General features: G+C 38.2%; 1 long non-coding RNA gene across 1 annotated transcript; it reads right to left on the reverse strand.

Moving 5' to 3' along the window:
* Positions 1-7,994: 7,994 nt before the first annotated feature.
* LOC120090603 lies at positions 7,995-9,616 on the reverse strand. Its single transcript, XR_005485572.1, has 3 exons — positions 9,171-9,616; positions 9,018-9,077; positions 7,995-8,253 (listed from the first exon to the last, which is right to left on the reverse strand). It is a non-coding gene; the product is annotated as an uncharacterized LOC120090603 (long non-coding RNA).
* Positions 9,617-10,541: the final 925 nt, after the last annotated feature.

The raw sequence follows: 10,541 nt of genomic DNA on the forward strand, positions 1-10,541 counted from the left end.
GCATTTTCATTATCGCATTACCAAAAATTAACGCATCTTTATTATTACCGCATGATTCATCACTTTACAACACTATCACATCAAATCCCCGCGTTCGACCTTAGGCCATCCTAAGACACTCGTTGTTAGGTTATACTTGGCTTATCAATGAGAAAACTTGTGATCAGCGCATGACTCTTGAAATTGTTTGCACACAACCATTATCGCATATTGTCATCAGCTTCGAGAATAACACATCCATTTACGACATAAGAACCCTCAAGTGCTTAGCTTTAAGGGACAAGTCCTACATGTTCTGATTTTTGGACTGGGTTGGTTGCACCTGGACTGGTGGTATTGGTACCTGCTGAGTCCAATTAGTTTGAGTTATCTGCTCTACCACTACACTGAGAAGTCACTCTTGTATCCTCTCTAACAAGGATGATGTAATAGCTTCACGAATTCGCTGTTGTCATTATTTCCTTATCAACCTAAGCAAAGGTGGGGTTGGAGCTATCGGAACATTCTGACTCCCACCGACTCCATGTTTTTGCACTGTCGGCAAGGAAGGGTCCTGGGCTTGGTGATCCCAAAATTGGGAGTCCTGAACTTGTGGATCCTGAACCCTCCTCTAACCTTTCTTTTTACTTTGAGCTTTGGTGCCATATCTTAAAATTCACACATAATCAACTCATATCAAATTTCATCCCAGCATAAACTTGGAAACTACAACTGCAAATCAAGTTATACTTCATACATATAATTCTAGAGGACCTAGAGCCAAATAAGGTAATGAGCGAGTTTTGCGAGAGTGAGATGGGCTAGACGGGAGAGAGCGAGATAAGCAAGAGCGAGACAAGAGAGAGCGATATAAATGAGAGTGAAACAGGCGAGAGCGAAATGAACGAGATTGGCAAGAGCGAGACTTTAATAGTATGCATTATTAGTGATTTTTTAGTACGAACCTATTAACTGATAAATTGAATGTTCATAAAATGCAGGAGTAATTTAAGATGTCAAAAGCTTTGAAAATATGTGAAGTTGATAGGTTTCCCGGGCAAGTAACTAGCCTGGCCCACGTTGCGAATTCCAACAAGATTGTAAAGGAGAAGCTTACCGGAAGGCAGTTAGAGATGTTTGAGATAACTGTTTTTAGGCGATTTGTAGACTCTAAACATGTATTCAACAGCCCACTAATCCATCAGATGTTATTGAGGGAAGTGAAGAAGTGAGAAGCGGACTCAATTAATTTCTTTGTCAAAGGAAAGGTCATCACATTTTTTAAGGACGACTTTTTATTGATCACTGGTTTGTGGTGGGTTCCTACGCAAGTTGTACAAAGTGAGAAGTCCTCACAAGAACATGCGATGAGGTACTTTGGTAATCGGTTGACCTTAAACGCATTCCACTTGAATTTACTAAAAGAAGAATACAAAAATTTGGTATTTGAAAACGACGATGATGCTGTTAAAATCACCCTAGTATATTACACAGAGGTTGTAATGATGAGTAAAAACAAGCAAAAAAATGCGTACTCTATTAGACAATGTTGAAGACATAGATTATTACAACAATCTTAATTGGGGTACAATTATTTGGTGGAGGACACTCGATGCCCTGAAGATTACACTGAACGACAAGCATGGTTTATACAAGGAGAAGGTGAAGGGAAATTAAAATTATGTTGTAAAGTACTTGCTCCGTGGACTTCCCCAAGCATTCTAGGTAGATGTTCCTTAACTTAACTTTATCTTTTTTTTTAACATTAACATAGTTATAAATACGATTTGTTTGGATAGTGTGGACGTACGAGATCCTATTGTCGGCAGCAGGGAACGTTGCCACTAGAAAGAGCAAGGTAGCTATGCCTCGTATATTATGATAGTCATGCTCCCACTCAGTGTCATTCAAAGTACTTGAGAGAGACATTTTTTAGTCTCAAAATGTAAGTGTAATCTAGCCACAGTATGTTTATTCGGTTGTTAAATGTACACTAACCATCTTACAGAGTTAGATTCTTAATGAGATAAAAGTCAAAGAGGGTCTTGTCATGTTCGATGCTGAAAAGGAGTTTCGAGACACTCCAATTGATAGACGAGCCGTAAGATAAGTACACTCCCACACTGAGAGTTTAGGGAGCTCTAGTAGTTCAGAGAGTGGCAGTAGTTCAGAGAATAGTTCAGAAGGTGGGGAAGGTGGACAACAGGCTAATTCAGAAGGTGGAGTGAGGGACAACAAATTTGATGGGGACCAAAACATCCACCAGTCTACTTACACCCCTAGCAAGGATATGTTTCATGATGTGCTGGTGGGTGACGTACGTCCTGAGCCTGAGGAGGACTGTTCTGTCCTGGAGATGGATCGTTCTTAGCCTAAGGTTTTGGGTCGCAAGGAGGGAGCCAATGTTGATCCTGATGTATATTTGTACCTACGGAGCATTGAAAACTTATTATCGAGCTTGGATACTCGTGTATCGAACCTAGAGACGGACACGAGAGACATCAAAGCACAATTGTCAACTATTTTGTCTCTATTACAGTCCATGAAGGGTTCCATGGTGTTTAAGGCGACGAGGTCCCCCACTCTACAGACAGGCCACAATGCCACCATGTCATCCATCTCGACTCTATCTTGGTCACCCACCCAACCTGTACCTAGGTCACCTAGCCCACCTCCACCTAAGTCACCTAACCCACCTCTACCTTTCAATTCATCTGTATAGCTTGATATCAGGGCCCCCTCTGACACCATACATCTAGGTTCACAGGTATGATCACTATGTCATTATAAAATTTCTTTCTTCATATTTATTGTTCGACATGTTCACCATTTTATTATATTTCTGTAGGTTATGGTCGAGAGTCAGAAACCAACATGTAAGAGAAAGGTAGTTGATAAATACACACCTACGGTCGTACCAAAAAATAAAATAATAAAAGAGAAGGAAATTAAGGTTCAACTTCCTTTAAATCGTCAAAATATTAAGTACCCTTTCCTTGGGATACCTACGATACAGTTTAAAGTGATGATCCAGTAATCCTTGGAGCATGAGGTTCCAGTTACTGTATTCACGGAAATGATGAACTGGATTGCCGATAAAAATATGGACAACAAAGTTCGAGAAAAATGCAGTTCGATCATTATCCAAGTCTTTTTTCCAGGAGTTGACCAAACCAAGTTAATGGGTTGAGTGTGACGTAAGTTTACGATCCTTGTCCTTTTTACCAAGTACATACAGTTTACTCCCCTCTCCTAACGTATATCTTATTCTGGATGCAGATCCTAAATATCCTATTTCAGTTCATAAAAGATAAATTTTATAGGCAACCAGACATGTGTATGGCCAACTTCACCATCTTGCCAATTGAAATAACGGCAACGATTTACTGCACTTCTGAATAAGAATACATGTATTGACTATTATGTATTTTTAATGTTCACTTCGCTGTGTAGAGTCACCTAAATTCTCTAGATGGGGTCTATAAACATATTAAAAACAAGTCAACTTTGCATATTTCCGTATTATGGGGGGAAGAGACGTTTCCGGATTATGTCATGGGTAAATTCGACGTCAAGTGGAGATGTGGACTTCGTGTATATGACAACAAACATCGATCAACATTAGATGTTGATTGCATTTGATCTAAATAGAGGCTGGTTGTTCGTATTTGATTCACTATTGTTCATGACATCGAAGAAGAAGCTGGAGTCTTGCCTTGAATCGAGACTTACATCTTACCATCGCTTCTTCACTATTGTGACTTCGTTGGAAACCGGACATAGAAATATCTCGTTGGAAGATATCCCAACCTACCTCTACGAACACACAACACGGGTCGCTAGATTGTGGAATATTTGTTGTAAAATTCTTAAAATATTTAATGACTAGTAGTGCCCCATCTGTAATCACTCAAGAGAAGATGAGTGACTATAGGATGTAGTTGGCATGTCAATTGTGGACGAACACTCCATATTATTGATGTACATGTATATTATGTATATTATTAATGTAATTTTACTAACATGTTATTTAAATTGTTAGTGTTGAACTAACATGAATTGACAAACATTTGGGTAACATAAATAGACAAACTTGAGGAAAGTTGTGTAAGTGATAGCGAGATTAGCGAGAGCGAGATCCAGAGAGAGCGAGACATTTCCAGAAAGATTTATGAATAGCCAACAAGTTAATTGAACTTATAAAAGGGAGAGCAAGATAAACGAGACATTTGAAGAGATTCATGAATAGACAAACTATCGAGACATTATAAAAGGGATTACAAGAGATAACAAGATTAGCGAGAGCGAGATCTAGATAGAGCGAGACATTTCCAGAAAGATTCATGAATAGCCAACAAGTTAATTAAACTTATAAAAGGGAAAGCGAGATAAGTGAAACATTTTAAGAGATTTGTGAATAGAAAAACTTTAGTAATTAAACTTATAAGCGAGACATTATAAAAGGGATTACAAGTGATAGCGAGATTAGTGAAAGCAAGACCCAGAGAGAGCGAGACATTTCCAGAATGATTCATGAATAGAAAACCACTTAATTATACTTATAAAAGGAAGAGCGAGTTTAGCAAGAAACGCGAGAGCGAGATGAGTGAGACATTTCAATCGACTGACACATAGAAAATTATAAGTGGCACATAGAAAATTACAGTTTTGAGGATTATAAGTGACACATAGAAAATTACAATCGACCGACATTTGAATCATTTAGATTAGAATCAGTAGGTCGCCCGGACGTTAGCGGTTCACTGCAGTTTTGCCGATTATGCCTGTAGTTTCCACACCTACCACATTTTATTTGTCTGTAGTGTTCTCCTCTTGATGGTATTCTTTGTACTCTTTGTCACTCAACCTGTACCACTTTTCTAGGAGGTGCAATATGCTTTTCCACATATCCCGGAAGTCTTTTCCATTCGGATATGTGACCAAGTGGATTTACGGGCTCTGCATAAATAGCCATGAGGGACTCAACACTATAGAATGAACTGCAAAAACTTCGGATGGGGATGTTTCGTTCTCGCACAACCATAATTGCATGCGAACATGGGATACTGAGTGAGTCAAATTCCTTGCACATGCATTCCTTGGTATGGAGGTTCACAATACCGTCCAATTGATTGTCCTACACATGGATCCTATAACAATCAATCAGCTCAACTCGATATCGTCTGCCCTTGTCACACTCAGTTGCTAATCGGCTTTCACAATAGTCCGAGTATGACGTCGTTTGAGATGCCCAATAATTTCTCCATTCATAAAACCATGACAAGATGAGGCCTCGAACACGTTCCAATAAGCACATTATGGGTAGTTGTCGATATTCTTTGGTCAATGAATTGAAACACTCTGCACTATTGGACATCATGTTATAGTATCTTTGTTTTGTTTGGTAAACACGTGCCCACCTTTCAAAACCAATATCCTCCAAATATTTTGATACAACACCATTTCAAAAAGATAATTGGTCCCAGTGTGCTTGGAACTCTAACATGCAAAATGCCCTGACTGCATCCTTGAACATCCCATCGATCATATGTCCTTAAAGTTGGAAAGAATATTATTTTCTAGGTGGTATATGTATAACCCATGAAATGTCGTAGGAAAAACTGCACGAATGACATTGCCAATAGATATCACTCGATCGGACACGAACACAAAGTTAGGGGGTTTTCTAATGGCACACTTTAAATTCGACATAAACTACTTCCAAGTTCGATCAATTTCATTGTCCATATGGCATATGCTAGTGGGTATGGTTGTTACCGTTCATGGAAATACCGTCCAACATGGTCCCTTTGTAGTTTCCTTTCAGATGTGATTCATCAATAATTATCACAGGCTGACAACTTGAAAAATCTCTAATACAAGACCTTAATTCCATAAACATGTACTTGAAATGGACAACATTTTCAAGTTCGATTTCAAACCTTGTACCTAGATTTTCCATTTTTAATGCTTCACCATATGCATGTAAAATAGCGTACGACTCTTTTGGATTACCCTTAGCAAGAGCATAAGCAGTTTCCCTTGCACACCACGCCTTATCGTAACTTATGTTTACGTCGTACTCTTTCCTCATATCCTCAACAATGTGACGAGGTTTATGAACACGTCCTATGCCTGTAAACTTATCTTTGATTAATTCACCAACTACCGTAGTTGTTGCTTGTCTATGGTCATTATTTAAAATTCCAATAAAACATGTGCGCAAACACAAATACTTCGTGATTTTAAATATGTCACATCCTGGAATTTTCACTACATGAAAGCTCCACTTACAATTACCTCTATACATTTGACAGTAAACAAAGACCTACTTGACTTCCTTACCTTATATTCAAAATCATTGTTTAAGGACATAATATACAATCTCATTTTTAAGGCACTCTTACTAAAAAACAGTTGACTAACTTCAACATCTATCTCAGATGAAGAGGTAACAGACATAATCAATTCTCCTCTATGACATGGAATTCAATCCTGCTGATCTCTTATTAACAGCCACTGCAGGTCTACACACCTCTGAAAGACTATAGTCCATAGAATTCAATCCTACTAAACTTTCATTATCAACCACAAAAGGATCATACTTTTCTGAAGGACCACAATCCATAAAATTCAAGCCTGCCGATCTCTCATTACCAACAATGAAAGGATCACGCTCTTTTGAAGGACCACAATCCATTGAAGTAAGTCCTTCTGATCTCTCATTATCAAGCACAAGTCCGTTATATTGAGTTTCTCTTTCCAAGTCCACTGTATGAGTGTTGTCATTGTCTATTGATAATGTTAATGGTTGAGTGTTCATAAACAATGGAATATCACTCTCTTCTCAATTAAGCTCATATGATACCACGTATTATCTGTCAACAACTATACCATCATAACTCATATTCACATTTCCATCGTGGTATGATTTTTGCATTACATATAGCTAAAGTCTACAAAGATCTTCCCGAAAAAGAAGGAAGTGAACATTACTGTCATTCTGTATGTACTGTGGAGGGGTTTCAAAGTCAAGCTTATATTTAACTCTTACAATAACATCAAACTTTGAGCAACTTACATTTCCAACCCTATAAATGTGAGTTTTAAGTTCTTCATACTTTAATATAATAGGCATAATGATTTTTGTTAGCTCACCTTCAATATACAAATTTTGGTTCTCATCCCAGTGACCTTCTTATTGAATTAATAGACACTTTTATGTCATCCTACATTAAGCAGATAGTAATACACATGGATCTCTCTCGCTGTCGCTCCCAATTGCTCTTGCTCTCGCTATCACCCTATCTCGCTCTTAAGCTGTCGCTCAATCTCGCACTCAAGCTGTCGCTCAATCTTGCTCCCTCGCTGTTGCTTTATCTCGCTCTCTCGCTGTCGCTCTATCTCGCTCTCTTGCTGTCGCTCTATCTCGCTCTCTTGCTGTCGCTCTATCTCGCTCTCTCGCTGTAACTCTATCTCACTCTCTCACTATTGCTCTATCTGCTCTCTCCACCTTTCTCACTGTCGCTCTCTCTCCACCTTTGCTGCTATCGCTCTCTCTCTCCACCTTTGTCGCTATCGCTCTCTCTCTCCACCTTTCTCATTGTCACTCTTTTTCACACCCCTTTCATTATGCTATTTACATACCTTTTTTGAGACCAGGTTCAAGAAAAGTCCATTTTGTTCTGAAAAATCCGTTCTGAAAACTCCGTTTGGTTTCGAAAAACTTCGTTCTGGAAAACCTCGTTCAATAAATCTCCGTTCAAAAAAATGACAGTTCAAATGAAGTTTAGATTTTTAAAGAATTCACCCTTACATGTTTGTTGTATGCGTATTTTAAGTTGTAGAAAGATTTCGAGAAAATTATCAAATCAATTGTACAGTGACAAACAATCACATCACGATGAAAGATAAACATAGCGAGAGCGAGATCCACGTAACGAGAGAGAGACAGTTATCGGGGTAGTTCTGGTAATCTCATACAGTGATAACATCAACAGAAGGTCAATTGACAGTTTTTTAAAAAATCGAGTCATTTGGCATTATAGGCACAGATATTAGGTCATTGGTCCAAATTTCCCATTCCAAGTACCCCTAATTCCAATTAAAAAATAAATTAAATAAGTAACCGAATAAAACAATCAAAGAATTTAAATATTTGACTCTTAAACTAAAATAAGAAAATATGAGAAAAACATATGTGAAAGCGATATCAAGTCCCAAGGCCTAGTCACAGATTCTTCTTGTAATTCATCGTCCTATCATTTCCTTTACCTGAAAAACATGTAGAGGAAAGAGTGAGTATAGAAATACCCAATAAATGACCCACTACTGGGTCCACTATGCGAACTTGTTAGCCTTCCTACTGAGACGCAAGTATACATCACGCAACATAGGCATAAGCAAGGCATAGGCATATGCATAAGGGACGAACCCAAAGGCAAGCTTTCATAGATAGTGATCTCGAAGGGTCACAATCATAAGCATAGGTGGCAATCTCATAGGGACGTCGAAACATGAACATAAGAAGTGAACTCGAAGGTTCACAAAATGCTATGTACATGACTCGTTAGGAGTGCTAACAATCACCATCAGTCTAATCATGCAACATACAATCTTTAGATTCCATGACGACCATAAACATGTCATCATGATCATAGTACATAACTCATCGATTTCCAGAATGCCTCAACAGTCCATTCATCAGTCCGTTATAGCAAATCAGTCCATCATAGCAAATCAAATCAGCCCATCATAGCAAATCATTCAGATATTGACAATCTTAACATCAACCTAGGTTCGAGGGTGAACCAATAGTAAATCACTTACCTCGAATTTAAGCCCAAGCAAAGTAGCAATCTAAAGTCCTTTTTTTTCTTTTTTTTTTTTTAAGTAAAAGTCCTTAAATCAAACCCTAAATATTAACAAAATTTAAATTTCAACATTAGGGGTCTAATTTCAATCATCCAAAATTAACTCAAATATCTCCAATTAACTTATCCAATAACTAATGGTTGCCGGATAACCTCTACACTTACCAAAACTCACAATTATCGTCGGACAGCCGTTCACAAAGCTCAAAATCCTCGATCTAACAGCTGAAATCCCATGGGCATTGTCAAATTGAAACAAAAAAATAATGGGCATTAGAGATACCCCAACAATTCATCCAAAAACCATAGAAACGTCACCTAAAAGTCGAGATCCAGCGACCGGAAGAAGGAACCGTGACTAGTGACTGGTGGACGACGTGGACAGCTGCGGTAGACGAAGCGGCTGCTGAGATATGGAAGTCCAACGCGGCGGTGGAAATGTCAGGTGAACGGACCCGGCGCGTGCGACCGGCGGCGGCTTCACAGATATGGAGGCTCGATGTGCGACGGAGTCGTTCGGCGCGAAGAGCGGCGGACGTCGACGGCTTGGTACGGGCGAGAGGCGGCGACTTCTCCGGTGGTCAGACGCGGTCGGCTAAGCGAGGGAGAGGGCGAGATCGAGAAATAGGGAGAGAGAGAGAGGCGCTGGGTGCTTTACGAGGAAGAGGAAGAAATTTCCTCTCTTTTTTCCCTTGCATGTTTTACGAGGTAGCCGTAATTATAATTTTTTTCCCCAAATATATATAAAAGTTCCCCTTTTTGTTCCTTAATACACATATATACATGTGTATGTAGGTATATATGTATATATAGATATATATGATTTTTTAAATAATATTATTTTAATAATATTTAACAAAAATAGGGTTGAATATTGTCAAAAATAGGTGTTGTAATCGTGTACTCGGTACTGAATCGTGTATCCGATACACGATTACAACTAAATCGTGTACCGAGTACAGGACTACCTGTGACCTGACGCGCAGACTGCCACATGGATAGTCATGTAGCGTTGACCAGGTAATCACCTTAGTGGTCCCTTAAACCCGTGCCCTTCCTCTTCTTCCTCCCATCCGAAAGATTTTCTTCATTTTCTTCCTCACTACCGCTGGTCGCCATCTCACTGCCATCCGCCATCTCTGATCTTGTTGCTGCTGTTGTCGCCATCCGCCTTAAGTAAAACTTTTTCTTTATTTTTTTCTAGTATATGAATTTGTATGTTTGGGTTTTTATAGATTTGTTTATTTGGGTTGATTTATAGATTTATCTATATGATTTTATATAATTGTTTACAAATTTGTATACTTGGGTTTATATGATTTATGTATACTTTATAGATAGATTTAGGTATAATTTGGGCTGATTTATGTATACTTTATAGATTTGGGCGAATTTAAATGTATTAGATTTGGGTTGATTATTTTTTTGTAATTAGACTATTGAATTTTTGTAATATATACTTTATAGATTTTGTTTGGCTGATTTTGTTGGGTTATTTTTTGAGTGATTTTGTTGGGCTATTTGTTGGATTGATTTAAGAAAATATTTGAATTTCTTTAAAAAAGAATAAACATTTTTTTTTTGTCAACTATAACAGTTGAAAAAATTTGAATAAATATGTCGATGCGTCCTGAAGATTTAGTTATTTTTGAACTTGAAAATGATGGAGATAGTGATATTGATGTTGAA

The sequence above is a fragment of the Benincasa hispida genome, chromosome 1 (assembly GCF_009727055.1).
Source record: "Benincasa hispida cultivar B227 chromosome 1, ASM972705v1, whole genome shotgun sequence".
Classification (NCBI taxonomy): Eukaryota; Viridiplantae; Streptophyta; class Magnoliopsida; order Cucurbitales; family Cucurbitaceae; genus Benincasa; species Benincasa hispida.